At 48.5% G+C, this 22810-nt stretch overlaps 1 protein-coding gene across 9 annotated transcripts in view; it reads right to left on the reverse strand.

Annotated features, from left to right (window-relative positions):
• LOC140429750 (adhesion G protein-coupled receptor L3-like) overlaps positions 1 to 22810 on the reverse strand; it is a 1506492-nt gene that overhangs the window by 654075 nt on the left and 829607 nt on the right. The gene's annotated exons all lie outside the window — the stretch shown is intronic.

The raw sequence follows: 22810 nt of genomic DNA on the forward strand, positions 1-22810 counted from the left end.
GGCTAGGACCCATCCTAGCTGATTTACTCCCCCCATTGCACTTCCGCAAGTCAGCTGGCTCTGCTGACCCTGGTCACTCCCGCCTCTCCTTCGACTCCTCCCCTTGTGTGACACACCCGCCTCTCCCGTTCCCCATCCATAGGCTCTCCCCCTCCCCTTCTAAGCGCGGGAAACGACCCTCACTTCCCAGCCCCGGCCCCCTCCAGTCTTCAGCGCGGGGTAAAACCGCGCTTTCCACCTACCCGGCCCCGCCACCTCTGACGCAGCTACTTTTCCAGGCCCAGTCCCCTCACCACCGACTCGGGCTCCCCCTCCCCCACGGGGCCCCATCTCACCGCCGGCCACCACCCCTGCACCCCCCTCCAAGAGCCCCCCCCGACCAACCCAACCAAAACAGTGCCCAACGCGCCCCAACCACCCTCACCGACCCGAAAGAGAAAAACACAGAGAAAAAGAAACCAGGAGCAAAGCAAAGGCCACCCCACTCAAAAAAAATAATAACATATCAACCGCAGTCCCCAAACGCCCATCCCGACCCTCAATCTGTGTCCAACATCTCGGCCTGAACAAAGGCCCACGCCTCCCCCGGAGACTCAAAATAATGGTGCCGGTCCCTGTAGGTGACCCACAGTCGCGCCAGCTGCAACATGCCAAAATTCACCCCCTTCCTGTGCAGCACCGCCTTCGCTCAATTGTACCCAGCCCTCCTCTTCGCCACCCCCGCACTCCAGTCCTGGTATATCCGAACCTCCGCGTTCTCCCACCTGCTGCTCCTCGCCTTCTTGGCCCACCTGAGCACAGACTCCCAATCAACGAACCGATTGAACCTCACCTGCACCGCCGCGGAGGCTTGTTCGCCTTGGGCCTCCTCGTCAGCACTCTATGGGCCCCTTCCAGCTCCAGGGGCCCCTGGAAGGACCCCGCTCCCATCAGCGAGTTCAACATGGTGACCACATGGGCCCCCACGTTATGCCCCTCCAGCCCCTCCGGGAGGCCCAGAATCCGCAGATTCTTCCACCTCGACCGATTCGCCATCTCCTCGAACCGCTCCTGCCATTTCTTGTGGAGCGCCTTGTGCGCCTCCACCTTTACTGCCAGGCCTAAGATCTCGTCCTCGTTGTCGGAGATCTTTTGTCGAGCCTCGCGGATCGCCACCCCCTGGGCCATCTGTGTCTCCAGCAGCTTATCAATAGAAGCCTTCATCGGCTCTAGCAGGTCCGCTTTAATCTCTCTGAAGCAATGCTGGATACCCTCCTGCTGCTCCTCCGCCCACTGCATCCACGCTGCCTGGTCTCCGTCCGCCGCCATTTTGTTCTTCTTCCCTCGCACCTTCTTCGGGTCCACCACCACCTTTTTAGTCGCCCCGCTCCTAGTAGAAGCCATATACTATCGGGGAGCTGTTATAATCTCCTTCCCACGCCGGGAAACGTCGAAAAAGTGCCGTTGGGGGCCCTGAAAAGAGCCCAAAAGTCCGTTTTTGCAGGAGCCGCTGAATGTGCGACTTAGCTCAGCATAGCCGCAACTGGAAATCCTCACCAAATCCAGAATTGCCTGTTCCCTAGTAGGCTCTGTCACAAGCTGCTCCAAAAAAACATCTCTTAGACATTCCACAAATCCCATTTCCTGGGATCCACCACCAACCTGATTTTCCCAGTCCACCTGCATATTGAAGTCCCCCATGATTATTGTAATATTGCCTTTTTACATGCCTTTTCTATCTCCTGATTTATTTTCTGCCCCACATCCTGACTACGGCTAGGGGACCTGTACATAACTCCCATACGGGTCTTTTTACCTTTGCGATTCCTCAACTCTACCCACAGAGATTCTACGCCTTCTGATCCTATATTGCTCCTTGCTATCGATTTAACTTCATTCCTTGGATATTTAGATCCCAGCCCTGATCCTCTTGCAGCCACGTCTCTGTGATGTCCACATCGTACCGGCCAATTTCAATGTGTACAACAAGCTCATTTACCTTGTTCCGTATACTGCGTGCATTTAGGTGCAACACCCTCAATCCTGCATTGACCACCTCCCTTTTCACACACTCCTCAGTCACTGTACCTTGTACCGTGGCACTTTTTGATTTTTCACTATGGCTTCTCTGCCTTACGCTTTCCCCCTTACTGCTTTTTGTTTCTGGCCCGTTTTACTTCCCTCCGACTTCCTGCATCAGTTCCCATCCCCCTGCCACATTAGTTTAAACCCTTCCCAACAGCACTAGCAACCCCCCCCCCCCCCCCACTATTGGTTCCAGTCCTGCCCAGGCGCAGACCGTCCAGTTTGTACTGGTCCCACCGTCCCCAGAACCGGTTCCAATGCCCCAGGAATTTGAATCCCTCCCTCTTGCACCATCTCTCAAGCCACACATTCATCCCATCTATTCCTGACAATCCTACTCCGACTAGCTTGTGGCACTGATAGCAATCCTGAGATTACTACCTTTGAGATTCTGCTTTTTAGTTTAACTCCTAACTCCAAGAATTCAGCTTGTCGGACCTCATCCCATGTTTTACCTATATCGTTGGTACCTATGTGCACCACGACAGCTGGCTGTTCACCCCCCCCCCCCCCCCCAGAATGTCCTGCAGCTGCTCAGAGACATCCTTGACCCTTGCACAAGGGAGGCAACATATCATCCTGGAGTCTCGATTGCGTCTGCAGAACCGCCTGTCTATTCCCCTTACGATTGAGTCCCCTATCACTCTAGCCCTGCCATTCTTCTTCCTGCCCTCATGCGCAGCAGAGCCAGCCACGGTGCCATGAACCTGACTGCTGCTGCCTTCCCCTGGTGAGCCAACTCCCTCAACAGTATCCAAAGCGGCATACCTGTTTTGCAGGGAGATGAACGCAGGAGCACCTGCACTGCCTTCCTACTCTTGCTCTGTCTTTTGGTCACCCATTTCCTATCTCACTCAGGAATTTTCACCTGTGGTGTGACCAACTCGCTAAGCGTGCTATCCATGACATCCTCAGCATCGCGGATGCTCCAAAGTGAGTCCATCCGCAGCTCCAGAGCCGTCAAGCAGTCTAACAAGGGCATTCAGCCTCTGATCTGCGGGTAAGCGTTCTCCAAGGCAACCTTCAGGGCGCGCGACAACGCAGAATCACCGAGCAGAAACTTACAGCCAAGTTCCGCACACCTGAGTACGGCCTCAACGGGGACCTTGGATTCATGTCGCATTCACCCTCCACCATTTGGCCTCGGCTTGTGAAATCCTACCAACTGTCCTGGCTTGAGACAATTCACACCTCTTTAACCTGGGATTACCCCGCTCTTTGGAACTGTAAAGACTTAATTACCTGCAAATGCTCGCATTTAAAGTATCGTCTTGCATCTTTGACTTTGTCTATATATATGTTTCTGGAACCTATCTCTTCATTCACCTGAGGAAGGAGCAGTGCTCCGAAAGCAAGTGATTCGAAACAAACCTGCTGGACTTTAACCTGGTGTTGTAAGACTTCTTACTGTGCTCACCCCAGTCCAAATTCGGCATCTCCACATCATGGTAAAGAGGCATCTCTTCTCCACCCATTTGAACGGCTTCTGTGCGTCCAGAGTTGCAGGGGAAAATACCACATTAAGCAACTGCCGCACATTTACCGACAGCCTTCCCCCTTTTACAAACCCGGCTGACCTTCCCCTATCAATTCTGGGAGGACCGACTCCAGTCTTAAAGCCAACACCTTGGCCAGAAATTTGGCATCTCCGTTCAATAGGGAGATTAGGCAGTCTTTGGGGTCTTTGTCCTTCTTAGAAAAAGCAACAAAATGGATGCCTGTCCCAATGTCACTGGGCGAGCGCCCAACTCCAAAGAGTCCTTTAACATATCCAGCAACAATGGACCAAATTGATCCATTAACTTTTTATAGATCGTCACTGGGATCCAATCCAGTCCTAGTGCCTTCCCTGATTGCATCTGTTTAAACACAACCTGGATCTCCTGCAAACAAAGCCGGGCATCCACCGCCTCCCACAGCCCGTCACCAACACTGGGACACTCCACACTCCCCAAAAACTCCGCTATACTGCGCCCATCTTTAGGTGGTTCCAACCAATATAACTTCTCCGAACACCCCATTCATCTACTCCAGATCAGAAACCAACCTCTCAGTCCTCACCCTGAACGATCACCTTATCTTCCTGGTTTAACTGATGAATCAAAAACCAACTCATCTTCTGCCCATATTCGTATACTGCTCCGATGCTGCACCGTCCATTGACATCAGGCCGAACTGCATTTGTAGTTCCCTCCTGCACATCAACAATTCAGGGGTCGGGTCCCTCGCCTACCTCTGGACCATGTTTACAATCCTATCAACCAATTTCTGTCGCTCCTCCCTAGCCGCCACATCCGCAACTGCTTTAATTGCTATAATCTTTCCCTGATCACCACTTTCATTGCCTCCAATAGAATTGAGGGTGCGACCTCTCCATTGTCATTATTCGTATTGGCCCTCAAAATCCTCCCACAGACCCCCAAATCTGACAGCAACTCATCATCTAACCGCCAACCCCCGCGGCACTCTTGGCCCACTCCCAGCGCCAGGTCCACCCAATGTGCAGCATGCTCCAAAATTACTACTGCTGAATAATCGGCCATCCCAACCCCAGACAGTAAAGTTCTACTTCTAATTTTTCAAATAAATTTAGAGTGCCCAATTCATTTTTTCTAATTAATGGCCAATTTAGCGTGGCCAATCCACCTATCTGCACATCTTTTTGGGCTGTAGGTGTGAAACCCATGCAAACACTGGGATAATGTGCAAACTCCACACGGACAGTGACCCAGGGCCAGAATTGAACCTGGGACCTCAGCGCCGTGAGGCAGCAGGACTAACCTCTGTGCCACCGCGCTGCCCGAGTTCTACTTACAATTAAGTAATCAATCCGCAAAGACACCTTGTGTATCACGGAGAAAAAGGAGAACTCCCCTGGCTGTGCGAACTTCCATGGATCCGCCCCTTCCACCTCATCCACGACCAGCCATCCCGACCAGGCCAGCATTCGCAGCCTAGATTGATCTGCACACAATTCAAAATCACCCTCCATAATTAGCTGGTGGGTGTCCAGGTACTGCACTGCTGCTACCAACCTTTTCATGAACGACACATCGTCCCAGTTTGGGGCCTATATGTTCACCAGCACCACTGGTTTCCTCTCCAAACCTCCTACGACTATCATGTATCACCTTCCCGGATCTGCCGTCACCTTCTTCATGATGTGAACACAAACCCGTTCATTGATAAGGATTGTCATCGTCACCCACCCCCACGGCCCTGCTGTCAAAACCAGAGTGGAACACCTGGCTCACCCAGGTCTTCTAGAGAATAGCATGTTCTCGTTCCCACATGTGCATCTTCTGTAAAAACACGTCAGCTCCCAGATTCTTAAGTGGGCACGCTCTGCCCTTTCATCCACCCTCTAAGTCTCCTAATGGCCCCATGCCAAGCCCTGCCCCCCATACCGCCTATGGCAGGCTCAGGCACTTCCATGTCCATTGACACACTATACACGTTCCAGAACCAATGGGCACCTCATCCAAGCATACATAATAAGGCTTGCCTAGAGAATACAGACATTTGTTTGAATGACAGAACACCTGCTCCCCAGCATAAACATTGTTTGATTGACAGCTCAGGCTCTCTGATGCCTGCCATCAATTTCACAATGTTTATTGACATAAATCAAGTGGATTCGAGGGCTTGTCGTTTGTGTTTTTGGAACCTTCAAAGTGCCTGAATGATTGACACTATTTGTAGCTTTCACTCAAAAATGTTTTTTCAAGGAAAAATGTTATAATGGAGTTCATTTTTCGAAGATTTATTTTAAAAGTGTATCGCACTTTACACACTGAGAGAACGAAGAGTGGGTTAATGGGAATGGAAGTGCAAGAACCTGGCATAGGGGATATGTGGGGGAAGAGTCCGGCAAGGCAGTGTGAGAACAAAGAACAAAGAAATATACAGCACAGGAACAGGCCCTTCGGCCCTCCAAGGCTGTGCAGACCATGCTGCCCGTCTAAACTAAAATATTCTGTACTTCGGGGCTCCCTATCCCTCTATTCCCATCCTATTCATGTATCTGTCAAGATGCCCCTTAAACGTCACAATCGCCCCTGCTTCCAACATCTCCTCTGGCAGCGAGATCCAGGCACCCACTACCCTCTGTGTAAAACAACTTGCCTCATACATCTCCTCTAAACCTTGCCCCTCGCACCTTAAACCTATGACCCCTAGTAATTGACCCCTCTACCCTGGGAAAAAGCCTCTGACTATCCACTCTGTCTATGCATAATTTTGTAGACCTCTATTAGGTCGCCCCTCAACCTCCGTCATTCCAGTGAGAACAAACCGAGTTTATTCAACCTCTCCTCATCGCTAATGCCCTCCATACCAGGCAACATCCTGGTAAATTGTGTGAGGGGACATAAGGGGGGACAGAGCCCATAACAGGGCATGAGAGGAAGCTTTTGAACTTATCTTTTAAAAGGTCCCCAAATACACATGTGTGTTTCCAATTCAAAGAGGCCAAGAACCATGAGTCTTTGAAAACCTGAACCAAAGCCATAAAAACTGTGGAGGTGTAGGACATACGTATTACCGCAAAGGAGTCAGTAGGTCAGGAGTGCCAGATGCAGACTTCAGACGAGAAGTACCCCGCACTCTTTAAAGGCAATTCTGGAAATTAGACAGTCCAGGAATGAATTTGGAAATCCTCGAATCTGGACCCACCATTTTTAAAGAGCTCCTGAGTGAACCCGACTTGGTGAGAATCCAGCACAGAGTGAGAGCGTTTGTTAATCCAGGCAGGAGATTTGGAAGTTTTCATAAATTCTTGGCATCATAGCTCATGTAAGCTGAATTTACGTCACAAACCTCCAATCTTAGCAATTACTATTACTGCAACATCTTTTCCAGTTCCAGAGATGGTTGTATCCTTTTCAAAGAACGGGTGCACACTGGTTGAGAGATTGAAGACAACCTACTCTTTTTATGTTGCCATTTTGTTTCCAAATTCAAATCAAACATTCATGGTCAATGATTGATAGATGCTTCTGATGTAAAGTCTGAAATGTTTCTCTCTCACAGATGCTGCATGACCCAGTTATTTTCAGTTTTTACTTCAGATTTCCACAGTATTTTGCTTTTGTTTTACACATAGTTAATGTTTGCTTTGTTCTTGAGATTGGATTTTTACTTGATTATTACAATGGGATGTACTGGATTGTTTTATTCAAATATTAATCAAGTTTTTATGGACTGACCTGATTAACACTACACCCCTGTATGCTTCACCCGATGCCGGTGTCTATGTAGTAGGTTGTGTACCTTGTGTTGTCCTATTATGTATTTTCTTTTCATGCACTTAATGATCTGTTGAGTTGCTCGCAGAAAAATACTTTTCACTGTACCTTGGTACACGTGACAATAAACAAATCCAATCCAAACCAAGCTGTATTTTTTAAAACAGGTGATGAACACAGCACCAAAGGGAAATAAACAATTCCTGGTGATGTAGTCAAGTGCAAGGTGACCCATTATATTATCCTTCTAAACTGCTGCTTCAGTATTAAGTGGTATATATATCACAGCAATATTGCACTCTAAGCTCTTTATAAACTGAAACAATATAATGCAGTGTAAAACACTTGCATATTTTTCCAGATCGAACTATAATATAGCCTCTGGAAATAATCTTAAATTAACTGCAATCATGGAATAGGGGCCATCATGGCCTTACTAAGACAATGATAGAGCTGGTTTGCTCAGATGGCTAGAATGTGGTGCTTATTAATGCCAATGACACCGGTTCAATCCCCGTAAGGCTGAAGTAATTCTTGAGACCTGCCATTTTCATTGTGGTATCATGTGAGCCATGATTAGCAATTCTTAAACAACCTCAGATGCTACATGAAGAGTGGAGCAACAATTAGCAACAACAGTAACAAGTAAATTGACACAGTTTCACCACTGCAGTGTTCATTATTTGTGATTCTTTCAGATCATCGTCACACTAAGAAGTCTGACAACACCAGGTTAAAGTCCAACAGGTTTGTTTCAAATCACTAGCTTTCGGAGCATAGCTCCTTCCTCAGGTGAATGAAGAGGTGGGTTCCAGAAACATATCGAGAGACAAAGTCAATGATGCAAGACGATACATTGAATGCGAGACTTTGCAGGTAATGAAGTCTTTACAGGTCCTGACAGTGTGACTGGAGAGGGGGATAATCACAGATTAAAGAGGTGTGAATTGTCTCAAGCCAGGACAGTTGGTAGGATTTTGCAAGCCCAGGCCAGGTGGTGGGGGGTGAATGTAATGCGACATGAATCCAAGGTCCCGGTTGAGGCCGCACTCACGTGTGCGGAACTTGGCTATAAGTTTCTGCTCGGCGATTCTGCATTGTCGCGCGTCCTGAAGGCCGCCTTGGAGAACACTTATCCGAAGATCAGAGGCTGAATGCCCTTGACTGCTGAAGTGCTCCCCGACTGGAAGGGAACGTTCCTGCCTGGCGATTGTCACGCATATAAATACAAGTTGTTGTGGGCTAGCACTCAACTCGGCTGTGTGATTAAAGGTATTTTGGAATAAAATGGAGTATGGTATTGGATTTAAGTATAATTGACTACATCAGAGGTTAAGAGCCACCCTCAATCATGGAAAACATATTCTAATTTACAAAATATTCAATGCAACTATATTTACTGGGTTTCTGTGCACCTGATTTATGTAGGAGGGACCACAGAACTTGATTCAAATGCAAACTTCTTCTGGGATTTGTTCCAACATCTGTTTGATCGACTGTTTCCTTTTTACGTAAGGTATTTAAATTTGTCTCACAGAGTGTGCTTTTTTGAACGTATCTTGTTAGATTCCTCCGATCAGATTGCCACCATATCCCGAGCACCAGAATGAGCATAAATAAAGTTGCAGGCAACACTTCTCTGTCACTTTGACCATGGGGTAGATTCTCCGTTGGCCGACGCCGCAATCGGGATTCCCAAACACGCAGAAAATGGAGCATCCCCCGAAAAACGGGAGCGCCAAACCCATTGTGATGGTCCAATCGCCGCAGGCGGCCTCACTGCGTGAGCCGCAAATCAGTCATTTGCATCAATTTCTATTTTATTAATGGGCTGGGAGCCCGTTTCACAACCCAACCCGCCTCTGCATAGACCCCCACAGTGAGAACTCCACTGGGCAGACTTGCTGCAAGTTTGCCCAAGCATGGTCCAAACGCGGTGGACCCAGATATGGATCAAGGGGGTCAGTGCATAAATGAGGTGCCCCCAAAGTCGATCAGAAGCTCTCCTCCACCAGCACCCCCTTCCCCGCCCCCCAACAATGCAAATTCTTCCACCCCCCACCGGCAATTAAGGGTATCTCCCCTCCACCCCACCAGCAGGCACAAATAAGGGTGACCCGACCCGCTCCTCCACCAACCCCATCAGACCCCCCCTTAGTCACCTCCACCTGTAACTCCACCCCCCCCCCCCCCACCCCAACCTCTTTCCCCCCCCACCCCCCATCAAAGACACTGGCCTGAAAGCTGAAGAGCAAACCGGGCAGTAGAATGAAAGATCACAGCATTTGCATTTACCCTTAACTGATACCTATCGTCTCACACAAGTGCTTGAAGCAGCAGCTGTTACAAGTGTCAGAGGTTTCCTCGAGAAGAATGAAATGAAAAACTAACATTCAATTGCCCCACACCCCGCGACCCTGCCGCCAGCAGGCCAGGAGGGACCTAGAGGAGGAGGCCCATCATGGCCCAAGGTGTACAGGTGTTACAAACAAAGAACAAAGAAATGTACAATACAGAAACAGGCCCTTCGGCCCTCCAAGCCCGTGCCGACCATGCTGCCCGACTAAACAACAATCTTCTACACTTCCTGGGTCCGTATCCCTCTATTGCCATCCTATTCATGTATTTGTCAAGATGCCCCTTAAATGTCACTATCGTCCCTGCTTCCACCACCTCCTCCGCGGAGTAGCAAGTTCCAGGCACCCACTACCCTCTGCATGAAAAACTTGCCTCGTACATCTACTCTAAACCTTGCCCCTCTCACCTTAAACCTATGCCCCCTAGTAATTGAACCCTCTACCCTGGGGAAAAGCCTCTGACTATCCACTCTGTCTATGCACCTCATAATTTTGTAGGCCTCTATCAGGTCTCCCCTCAACCTCCTTCGTTCCAGTGAGAACAAACCGAGTTTATTCAACCGCTCCTCATAGATAATGCCCTCCATACCAGGCAACATTCTGGTAAATCTCTTCTGCACCCTCTAAAGCCTCCACATCCTTCTGGTAGTGTGGCGACCAGAATTGAACACTATACTCCAAGTGTGGCCTAACTAAGGTTCTATACAGCTGCAACATGACTTGCCAATTCTTATACTCAATGCCCCGGCCAATGAAGGCAAGCATGCCGTATGCCTTCTTGACTACCTTCTCCACCTGTGTTGCCCCTTTCAATGACCTGTGGACCTGTACTCCTAGATCTCTTTGACTTTCAATACTCTTGAGGGTTCTACCATTCACTGTATATTCCCTACCTGCATTAGACCTTCCAAAATGCATTACCTCACATTTGTCCGGATTAAACTCCATCTGCCATCTCTCCGCCCAAGTCTCCAAACAATCTAAATCCTGCTGTATCCTCTGACAGTCCTCATCGCTATCCGCAATTCCACCAACCTTTGTGTCGTCTGCAAACGTACTAATCAGACCAGTTACATTTTCCTCCAAATCGTTTATATATACTACAAACAGCAAAGGTCCCAGCACTGATCCCTGTGGAACACCACTGGTCACAGCCCTCCAATTAGAAAAGCATCCTTCCATTGCTACTCTCTGCCTTCTATGACCTAGCCAGTTCTGTATCCACCTTGCCAGCTCACCCCTGATCCCGTGTGACTTCACCTTTTGTACTAGTCTACCATGAGGGACCTTGTCAAAGGCCTTACTGAAGTCCATATAGACAACATCCACTGCCCTACCTGCATCAATCATCTTAGTGACCTCCTCGAAAAACTCTATCAAGTTAGTGAGACACGACCTCCCCTTCACAAAACCATGCTGCCTCTCACTAATACGTCCATTTGCTTCCAAATGGGAGTAGATCCTGTCTCGAAGAATTCTCTCCAGTAATTTCCCTACCACTGAAGTAAGGCTCACCGCCTGTAGTTCCCTGGATTATCCTTGCTACCCTTCTTAAACAGAGGAACAACATTGGCTATTCTCCAGTCCTCCGGGACATCCCCTGAAGACAGTGAGGATCCAAAGATTTCTGTCAAGGCCTCAGCAATTTCCTCTCCAGCCTCCTTCAGTATTCTGGGGTAGATCCCATCAGGCCCTGGGAACTTATCTACCTTAATATTTTTTAAGACACCCAACACCTCGTCTTTTTGGATCTCAATGTGACCCAGGCTATCTACACACCCTTCTCCAGACTCAACATCTACCAATTTCTTCTCTTTGGTGAATACTGATGCAAAGTATTCATTTAGTACCTCGCCCATTTCCTCTGGCTCCACACATAGATTCCCTTGCCTATCCTTCAGTGGGCCAACCCTTTCCCTGGCTACCCTCTTGCTTTTTATGTACGTGTAAAAAGCTTTGGGATTTTCCTTAACCCTATTTGCCAATGACTTTTCGTGACCCCTTCTAGCCCTCCTGACTCCATGCTTAAGTTCCTTCCTACTTTCCTTATATTCCACGCAGGCTTCGTCTGTTCCCAGCCTTTTAGACCTGACAAATGCCTCCTTTTTCTTTTTGACGAGGCCTACAATATCTCTCGTTATCCAAGGTTCCCGAAAATTGCCGTATTTATCCTTCTTCCTCACAGGAACATGCCGGTCCTGAATTCCTTTCAACTGACACCTGAATGCCTCCCACATGTCAGATGTTGATTTGCCCTCAAACATCCACCCCCAATCTATGTTCTTCAGTTCCCGCCTAATATTGTTATAATTAGCCTTCCCCCAATTTAGCACATTCATCCTGGGACCACTCTTATCCTTGTCCACCAGTACTTTAAAACTTACTGAATTGTGGTCACTGTTACCGAAATGCTCCCTTACTGAAACATCTACCACCTAGCCGGGCTCATTCCCCAATACCAGGTCCAGTACCGCCCCTTCCCTAGTTGGACTGTCTACATATTGTTTTAAGAAGCCCTCCTGGATGCTCCTTACAAACTCGGCCCCGTCTAAGCCCCTGGCACTACGTGAGTCCCAGTCAATATTGGGGAAGTTGAAGTCTCCCATCACCACAACCCTGTTGTTTTTACTCTTTTCCAAAATCTGTCTACCTATCTGCTCCTCTATCTCCCGCTGGCTGTTGGGAGGCCTGTAGTAAACCCCCAACATTGTGACTGCACCCTTCTTATTCCTGATCTCTACCCATATAGCCTCACTGCCCTCTGAGGTGTCCTCCCGCAGTACAGCTGTGATATTCTCCCGAACCAGTAGCGCAACTCCGCCTCCCCTTTTACATCCCCCTCTATCCCGCCTGAAACATCTAAATCCTGGAAAGTTTAGCTGCCAATCCTGCCCTTCCCTCAACCAGGTCTCTGTAATGGCAACAACATCATAGTTCCAAGTACTAATCCAAGCTCTAAGTTCATCTGCCTTACCCGTAATACTTCTTGCATTAAAACATATGCACTTCAGGCCACCAGACCCGCTGTGTTCAGCAACTTCTCCCTGTCTGCTCTGCCTCAGAGTCACACTGTCCCTATTCCCTAGTTCTCCCTCAATGCTCTCACCTTCTGACCTATTGCTCCCGTGCCCACCCCCCTGCCATACTAGTTTAAACCCTCCCGTGTGACACTAGCAAACCTCGCGGCCAGGATATTTATGCCTCTCCGGTTGTTGCTGATCTTTTGAACAGATGACGGACAGCGTGTGCCACAGAAGGCTCCACCCCAACAAGGGAATGGTGCCGCACATGTGCAATATCCTTGCGGACTTGACACGACGTGGAGGAGGAGGATACCCACTCCCAGTGGCCGTCAAGGTCACTGCAGCCATGAACCTTTCACCCTCAGGATCATTCTAGCGCTCGAGGGGGTGCCTTGTGCGGCATATCCCAACCAACAACCCACAAGTGCATTTGTGAAGTCACGGATGTCCTCTTTGCCCAGACAGCTAACTATATAAACTTTGATCTGGAGAAAGCCAACCAGGGTGCCTGGGCAGCATTATTCTCCACTCGCCGGGTTGCCCCAGGTCCAGGGAGTAATACATGGCCACATGTCACCTTGCGCGCACCTCGGCATGAGGGAACGCCCTACATCAACAGGAAGGGGCTCCACTACCTGAACATCCAACTGGTGTGCGGCCTCCACATGAATATCATGGACTGGATTCTCCGCTGTCAGGATTCTCTTTTGCGCTGGCAGCGCACCCACACCCCCAGAGATTTACCGACTGCATGGGGATGGCCACAATGGGAAATCCCGCCCCTTGTACGTGTGCGTATGGTTACCAGGGAGTGTGCACGACAGCTACATCCTGGGAGATTCCGAGATCCCCGGCATCTTATTATTGGTAGAGGGATTGAGTTCCGGAGTCAGGAGGTCATGTTGCAGCTGTACAGAACTCTGGTACGGCCGCATTTGGAGTATTGCGTACAGTTCTGGTCACCGCATTATAGGAAGGACGTGGAGGCTTTGGAGCGGGTGCAGAGGAGATTTACCAGGATGTTGCCTGGTTATGGAGGGAAAATCTTATGAGGAAAGGCTGATGGACTTGAGGTTGTTTTCGCTGGAGAGAAGAAGGTTAAGAGGAGACTTAATAGAGGCATACAAAATGATCAGGGGGTTAGATAGGGTGGACAGTGAGAGCCTTCTCCCGCGGATGGAAATGGCTGGCACGAGGGGACATAGCTTTAAACTGAGGGGTAATAGATATAGGACAGAGGTCAGAGGTAGGTTCTTTACGCAAAGAATGGTGAGGCCGTGGAATGCCCTACCTGCAACAGTAGTGAACTCACCAACACTGAGGGCATTTAAAAGTTTATTGGATAAGCAAATGGATGATAATGGCATAGTGTAGGTTAGATGGCTTTTGTTTTGGTGCAACATCGTGGGCCGAAGGGCCTGTACTGTGCTGTATCGTTCTATGTTCTATCTTCTAGGGACACCCAAGGATGACCGGATAGCTCTTGGGGTATAAGGGGTACCTGATTACGACCTGGCTAATGACGACAGTATGGAGGCCGGTGACCGATGCGGAGACCTGATATAATGAGGCCCAAGAGGCCACCTGGGCTGTCATTGAGTGGTGCCTTTAAAGTTCAAAATGCAGTTCTGATACCTCGACTGCCCTGGTGGTTCAACCCTCCCCAAACCTGGAGGCTTGCCTGCTTTGTGGCGGTCTGCTGTGCCCTCCACAACCTGGCACAGCAGCAGGCAACGTGCTAGAGATGGAGGAAAATGCGGCCACATCCCAGGAGGGCAAGGAGGAGTCGCCAGACCAGTAGGGGCTGGAGGAAAATCCCGGGAAGGACCCGCAGGACCAGCCAGAGGATGCAGGGCAGATGGCAGTGCCGAGAGTCCGGCATGCCCGGAGGGCCACATACTCGCCAACTTCAAACTTCATTATGTCATAGTCTGACTCCTGTCTGCCTGCCAAGTGCATTCTCTCATCCATCACCTGCACATGGTATGCTTTGGGTGTGGGGTGGCACATCCAGGACCACCGTACCCAGGGGGCTTGGGCAGCGGGTTGGAGAGTGGCCCACATTGCAGAATAACGTGCCAGAGGCTTCATATGTCTCGAGTGCAACATGCTTTATTGTTGCACAATAGTGACCCCTAACTGCCCATAGTCCCTGATGGTTCCACCCCTCCCACCTCTTTCACCCTCCGCCTCTCAGCCCCTTCCCACCCCAGTGCCCTTTCAGTGATCCTCTATCTGCTTAGCCCTTCGTGCTCTGCCACTACGTCTAGGTGTTTCACCAGGATGCACATCAGCGATGGAGGCAGCCTGCTGCTTACCGCGTCCCATGGCCTTTGATGCCTCTGGCGGGTGTCCTCTGGGGGCACTGGGGCCAGAGGGCCCCAGCTCACTCTGCCGCAGAACATGCACTGCCTTGCTACCATGCTCCGGATGCTGACTCAGAGATGTGCTGTTGTCAAGTGGGGCTCAGGGGTGCTGGTGGTCACCATAGAACATAGAACAATACAGCGCAGTACAGGCCCTTCGGCCCACGATGTTGCACCGAAACAAAAGCCATCTAACCTACACTATGCCATTATCATCCATATGTTTATCCAATAAACTTTTAAATGCCCTCAATGTTGGCGAGTTCATTACTGTTGCAGGTAGGGCATTCCACGGCCTCACTACTCTTTGCGTAAAGAACCTACCTCTGACCTCTGTCCTATATCTATTACCCCTCAGTTTAAAGTTATGTCCCCTCGTGCCAGCCATATCCATCCGCGGGAGAAGGCTCTCACTGTCCACCCTATCCAACCCCCTGATCATTTTGTATGCCTCTATTAAGTCTCCTCTTAACCTTCTTCTCTCCAACGAAAACAACCTCAAGTCCATCAGCCTTTCCTCATAAGATTTTCCCTCCATACCAGGCAACATCCTGGTAAATCTCCTCTGCACCCGCTCCAAAGCCTCCACGTCCTTCCTATAATGCGGTGACCAGAACTGTACGCAATACTCCAAATGCGGCCGTACCAGAGTTCTGTACAGCTGCAACATGACCTCCCGACTCCGGAACTCAATCCCTCTACCAATAAAGGCCAACACTCCATAGGCCTTCTTCACAACCCTATCAACCTGGGTGGCAACTTTCAGGGATCTATGTACATGGACACCTAGATCCCTCTGCTCATCCACACTTTCAAGAACTTTACCATTAGCCAAATATTCCGCATTCCTGTTATTCCTTCCAAAGTGAATCACCTCACACTTCTCTATTGATGCTGAGGGCCAACCCAAAACCATATTGGGTTTTGGGTTGGCCCTCAGCATCCCCTTCTCCTGGACGCTGCCCGTAGGGCCCTGGGAGTCACCACGGGATGGAGTGGCAGCTGGACTGAACTCTGGATACCCCGGAGTCATCTGGTGCTGCCAGCCCTCGTGGCTCCTCATTGTCACCATGGTGTCGACGCCCTCAGCAATAGCTCTCCGTGAACGGGCCACAGTCTGCAATGCTTCACCAATGTTCACCTGTGCTAACATACGGTCCTCAGCAACCTGGATATGCTCTCGAACACTTCAGCGATGCCAACCTGAGATTGGGTCATGCTCCGCGGCATCCCGGCAATGTCCACCTGAGACTGGCGGCTGGGACATAGCCATGACTGACTGGGCAATGCCTTCGACACCACCACTCATGGTGCTGACGTCATGTTCCAAGCTCTCCACTGTGGTTGCCACCCGACCAGTGTTAGCCTCGGTGACATGCATTGCTGGGGCCTTCTTCAGTGCCCTCAGCCTTTGCGACTTGTCCAAATGGCTGCGGACCTGCTGCAGTGTCACTAAAAGCCCCCTCGGTGTCTCTCAGCCACACCCTATAGACAGCATCAGCTCTGGATGAACATGGTTCAGAAGCTCAGCATCTGATTGGGACCCAGCTGAGTCCGGGGGTACAGCAGGCCGCCAATTGTTGCCTCCCCTGGACATTCCTGCCTCCACCTTATGTGCATCAACAACTGTGTGGTAATCACCAGAATGTGCCCCAGAAGCCTGTCCATTACATTCGCCCAACGAGGTGTGTGTCTCTGCTCTGGTGGAAGGTGGGGGTGACAGCTGTGCTGCGACTATTATAGTGGCACCCTCGAAGCTCTCCTCCGTTGTGCTCTCTTGGGAGAAGTGGGGAGGGGCGGAACCATCCCAGATGGGCCAGCACCATCGGATGGAGATCCTGTGGGAGAATGGATATGTGGTCAGTGGGGGCCAGGAACAACATGCTGGCATGTCCAACTCTTGTGACCTGTCCTCTAGGTGGGGGCCAGTGGTTCCCCACCTCCACTGTGTAGGTCAATCTCGCCGTCAGTGATCTGTCTCCGGCCACCCCCGCAACCTCCAGGGCCCGTTCTTCATGGAGGTGATGTCCGGCCCCCCGCCACCTGTCTGGGCCTTCTCCCATCAGTTATAGACCAGCTTCTCTTGCGGGGTTCAGAGGGACATCGTGAGCCGCATGCATCATGCACCGGGTAAGGGGGGGAGGCAGCATGATGCTGGGTGCGGGTGCATGGTTGTCAGAGGGTGGGGGTTGGTGCAGGGGTGACAGACGGCACAGGTGCCGGGGGTCGATGGCAGCTCATCTGTGCGGCCCGGTGGAGGTCTTTTAGTTTTTTTCAGCACTGTGTGGCACTCCTCCGGGTCATGCTCCCCACGCTGAAGGCCGCTACCACTTCCTCCTGGGCGGCACTGGATGCTTTGTGGCTCACCCGACGAGCCCCTCATGGGAAAACGGTATCTCGTTGCAACTCCACCGCGTACAGCACACAGGCCAGGTTGGCAGCACCGAATCCTGGAGCCAGTCTCCTTGGTAGCATGGCTGCATGTTGTGTGGAATTACCAAATTCTGCTCCCCTTCATGGGCGGGTGGCTGGCAACTGCGGTCCCGGCGAATCAGCCGGCAGAATAGTCATTTTGGCGTAAGTGGACCAGTTAATGTCTGATACTGGTGATGGCCTCGCCGGATCGACCACTGGGAAGCTCCCGGCAGTTCCCGCTCACTATCACATTTAGACACTTTCCTGTTAAATCAAACCCTTGTTCTTTTGACTCTGAGCTCAAATGTTTGATGTGTTGGGTGTTCTGGATCACAAACAGGTCACCAACACTGGAAGTGGTGCAACTCTATTTTATTATAAGGTTAAATATATTAACATACTTGAACTGTGGGTAAATGCAATACCAGCTTTAACTGTTGACCCTTGCCTAGTCCTAACCAGGTGATGCACTCAGCACCGGTGAATGTCTGTGTTGCAGGCTGTGAGCTCTGTGCTCCGAGCTGGCTGCTACTAGAATGAGCGGGAACTCTCCTGTCCCCTGTCTTTATAGTGCGTGTGCTCTCACTGGTGATTGGCTGTGGTGTTGTGTATGCTGATTGGTCCCACTGCATGTCCATCAGTGTGTGTGTGTCTGCACCATGATATACTGGTGTATATTATGACAATGTTCTCAACGTTCCTTTCCCACACCATTGGTGTCTGCATCAAATTACCAGGCTGCATGTTCTTGAATTACTTCTGCTTTTTGTACTTTCATTTACTCCTTCAGGATGCTCCTTAAATTGTCGACCAACATCTCTTCAGATCGCCACCATCGGCACAATGGCCCTTCTTTCTCTGTAAAGGACCTTGCAACGTTTTCCAATGACAAAGATGCTGTAGAGTGTGCGAGTGTTTTCCTCCTGAAAGATCTGTCTCTTAGATTAATTCTTAGTTTATGCCCCTGGTCCTATTCCTAGCACATGACCACATGTCACTAAATATCTCAATAAAGTGATCAAATCAACTCTTAATCTTTGAAAGGTGAAGTGAAGTCCAGCGAATACAACCCTTGTTTGTTTTATCTTGGTTTCAAATTTAACTCTTAAAGTCCAGGTATCATTCTGGTAAATAATCCCCATACTCCTCTCCAGCTCAGTACATCCATTTTAAACTCTGATGGCTAGAGCTCCTCACAGTACTCCAGATATATTCCACCATGGTTTTGCATAGCGGCTCCTCAACATACAGTCACAAAAACCCATCCCTAACTCCAGAAACTAGTCTTCCTCTGCATTAGTGTTTTAACCAGTCCATGTGCAAATTGAAGTCACCCATGATTCCTGTATTGCCCGTGCTATATGCTTCTCTCATCCCCAGATTAATACCATACCCCACATTTTCTTCCGATCTGAGATTGTTACTTCACTGCTCGCACCGGCCCTTGGAAAGAGCACCTTACTTTGGCACACGTCTCCACCCTGTCCCCATTAACCCAGTAACCCCACCTAATCTTTTGGACGCTACGGGACAATTTATCATGGTCAATCCACCTAACCAGCAAATCTTTGGATTGTAAATCCAGTACTAGCACCCATGAAAGTCTACAACAGCAAAATGCTCTGAATGCCAGAAGTCTGGTATAAAAACATAATTATTATCAGCGTAACTCCACCTCAAGGGCAGACATATCAGATTCTATACAGGCCTTGCTGTCGAAAAGTTACTTTGGTACTAGTTTCTTCAACTATTCCACTGTACATAAGGAGTTAAAACCAACCTCAGTAATGCAAATTACATCTCAGCTGTAATCAATGCAATGATTAGTCAGTTTGGGCAGCTGCATGAAGGCGGAGCCATGCCACTCAATTCAAATTTGCTGCACTCTTTGCCTTAGATGTGCATCTAATTAGCAGCTGTTTGAATTGAACAAATAGATATTTAAATTCTGCATCATGATAGTCACCATTTTTGAAGATATTTATCACAATGCCCTCTTCAAACTCAAGAGTTTATCTGGGTTTTTGAAGAGACATGTCTCCCTATAACTTGCAAAGTGCATCAGTCTGGAATTCGCGAGGAATGCTAATATTCCAGACACTCCTATAGTTGGTAGCATAACAGGAGGAAAGGAACAATAAAATACAGTTTAAAGAATATTTTTAGTGATTTAACTTTGTTACAAATGTTATAGAACAGTAACAATGCTATCTTAACCACGGAACGTTATTTTAATAATGGGGATAAAATGATTTGTTTATTCTATTACTTTGAAGTGATTTGCTTGACAATTAAAATCCAAAGGGAAAGCATAGATTTATTCTGCTACCAACAGGGAGGCAAAAGATAGAACCAATAGTTCCAAATCTTTTTTGAAAAACAGTCCCTTTTTCTTTTGTGCTATGAATTTTTGCCAGACATCAGGACAATTGCTAGCACTCGCTGCAATATGGAGGAACAGAAGGACTTAACTACAAGACTTGTCAAATTCGACAGCAAAAATATCCAGAGAAAACAGTTTTACAAAATTGAACTACAAACAACAAGCATGAGTGATGCATACTAATAGTGTGCAGGCATAACAGATCTACTTAGGCAAAACTGGATCAAATGTCAATTCCTTCATACAGTCTTATCATTTTATGATCAAATTTAGACTGATTCAGTTGTAGAATCATAGAATTTACAGTGCAGAAGGGGGCCATTTAGCCCATTGAGTCTGCACCGGCCCTTGGAAAGAGCACCTTACTTTGGCACACGTCTCCACCCTGTCCCCATTAACCCAGTAACCCCACCTAATCTTTTGGACGCTACGGGACAATTTATCATGGTCAATCCACCTAACCAGCAAATCTTTGGATTGTAAATCCAGTACTAGCACCCATGAAAGTCTACAACAGCAAAATGCTCTGAATGCCAGAAGTCTGGTATAAAAACATAAAAGGCCGGAATAAGTACAGTTCTGATGAATGGTCATTGATCACAATGTCTGATTAACCCACGTCCATTGTTTCTGATGCAAATAGAAAGCCGACGTTGTGCTTCTGCTAATTTACCTGATTGGTGCATGAAGCCAACATTATGCAATTTGTTAAATGCTACAAGCCTCAAAATAATTGTTCCCCACCTTCCAAAGTTGGTGCAAGGGTGACATGACTTAAAGCTCATCTTCTCTACTTTAAACCAGACTTCACCTCTCAAAGGTTTGGTGGATTCTGGCTGGAGCGACAGCTGGAAGAGTCTCTGAGCAGGAAGAAGAATGAATCACAGCAGGGATGAGTGTACTCCCAAGATTATCTAAAGCTGTAGGAATCAATGCTTTTTGTTTGTTGCCATGATCTATATAACAAATGGCCGTAAATGACCGTCATTGCCATTCCAGCTGTTCACAAGCAGGGTTTGCCAGAGACTTTCACTACAGATCATTATTTCTTTCCAATTCATGGAGTTCCAAACAAATCACAGAATTCATCACCATCTAACATCGTAATACACTCCACAATCAAATGGTGGCTTGTGTGGCAATGGTGGCAATTTAACAGTATGCCGGAGGAAAACATTTCCACAATCCATCTATATCCTACTTTGCACATATCGATCCACCTTACTGAGCCATATAAACACCAGCTGAACTAAATGATAAGGTCAGAACTTTTGCATACCACTGATTATTCTTAAAACCATCACCACTATTCAATGAGAACGTCAGAGCAATAGACAAAATCGTAAAGCAAAAACGCACCGCGACAAGCGAACAGGTGCAAGGGAAGCATGATTTGAGGTTGGAGATTGAGTTTGAATCAAATGGTCAAATTGCAACCACAAACTTGCATCCTCTCTATCCACACAGAAGCATATCAAGTGATTGCTTGGTTACACTTATCTGTTGGCTGACAACACAAAGTAGAGCTTTGTAACACTTGATCGTGAGTGGAGAAGGGTATTTCAAGGACACCCAGAGGAAAAAACAATTCATCACCATCTATTCCCGTAACCCCATCTAACCTGCATATCTTTGGACTATGGGAGGAAACCGGAGCACCTGGAGGAAACCCAAACAGACACAGGGAGAAAGTGCAAACTCCACAGTCACCCAAGGCTGGAATTGAACCTGTGTCCCTGGCGATGTGAGGCATTTCTCTAACAAATCACTCAATGTACATACATTTGCCATTTAGGATGTTTTAATTTTAAACAGGATCTTCAGTTTTACAAGGCTGAAAAGATATAGGCCATGATTCTCCGATCGCTGACTAAGTGCTCTCGCCAATGAGAAAACCAGAGTGATTCCCATTGGCACGAAGAGCGACCCCGATGAGCCATTCAATGGCACTTAGAAAAGATTTTACCCTTAATCGAGTTTTCAGTGCCATTGAGTGGCACACCGGAATTCTATCTGGAACGGGCACCCCAATCACAAAATACTGCTGCAGACCCTATGCAGGGAGGTAGGATTAGAAAGGGCACCTGTATTCTCGGGCTGGCATGGACAAGATGGGCCGAATGGCCTCTTCTGGGCTGGAACTTTTCTATGATTCAATCTCCCCTTCAAAAAGTCAGCACCAACCATGCCACAGCCACTGGAACAATCCTAAGTAGGAGCAGTAAGACAGACAAGGAAACCAGGTGGAATGCACGACCGATTGGTTGATCTATATATGCATGATTTGATTCAGTTTGGTTTGGAATGTTTATATTTGCTTTTATTTTTGCACCATCATCAAGTGACCACTTTGATAGTCAGTAGACAGCGTAGCCAGAAAGGGACTGTGCTGGTTGCCTCATCATCCTCAGCAGGTTGCTGTAGAGGTAGTGGCAAGAGTTGTGACTTCATTTCACAAATTTCAACACATGCTCTGCTGAAATTGACACATCTCCTCCACAGTTATCAGGGCATCAACAGCATTGTTTCAGTGACCTAGTGCTCTTGCTTTATCACACTTATGTGTGGTAGCATATCATGGCTTTTGTGCTGCTCACATGGTTTCTGCACCATGCCATGAGTCATGTTGTCAAAGGAGAGTCTTTGTCACCCTATGGTAACCAAGAAGGCATACGGCATACTTGCCTTCATTGGCCAGGGCATTGAGTATAAAAATTGGCCTGTTCTGTGCTGTATTTTCTATGTTCTATGTTGCAGCTGTATAGAACCTTAGTTTGGCCACACTTCGGAGTATAGTGTTCATTCTGGTCGTCACACTACCAGAAGGATGTGGGGGCTTTAGAGAGGGTGCAGAAGAGATTTACCAGGATGTTGCCTGATATGGAGGGCATTAGCTATGAGGAGAGGTTGAATAAACTTGGTTTGTTCTCACTGGAACGAAGGAGGTTGAGGGGCG

The sequence above is a fragment of the Scyliorhinus torazame genome, chromosome 9 (genome assembly GCF_047496885.1).
Source record: "Scyliorhinus torazame isolate Kashiwa2021f chromosome 9, sScyTor2.1, whole genome shotgun sequence".
NCBI classification, from domain to species: domain Eukaryota; kingdom Metazoa; phylum Chordata; class Chondrichthyes; order Carcharhiniformes; family Scyliorhinidae; genus Scyliorhinus; species Scyliorhinus torazame.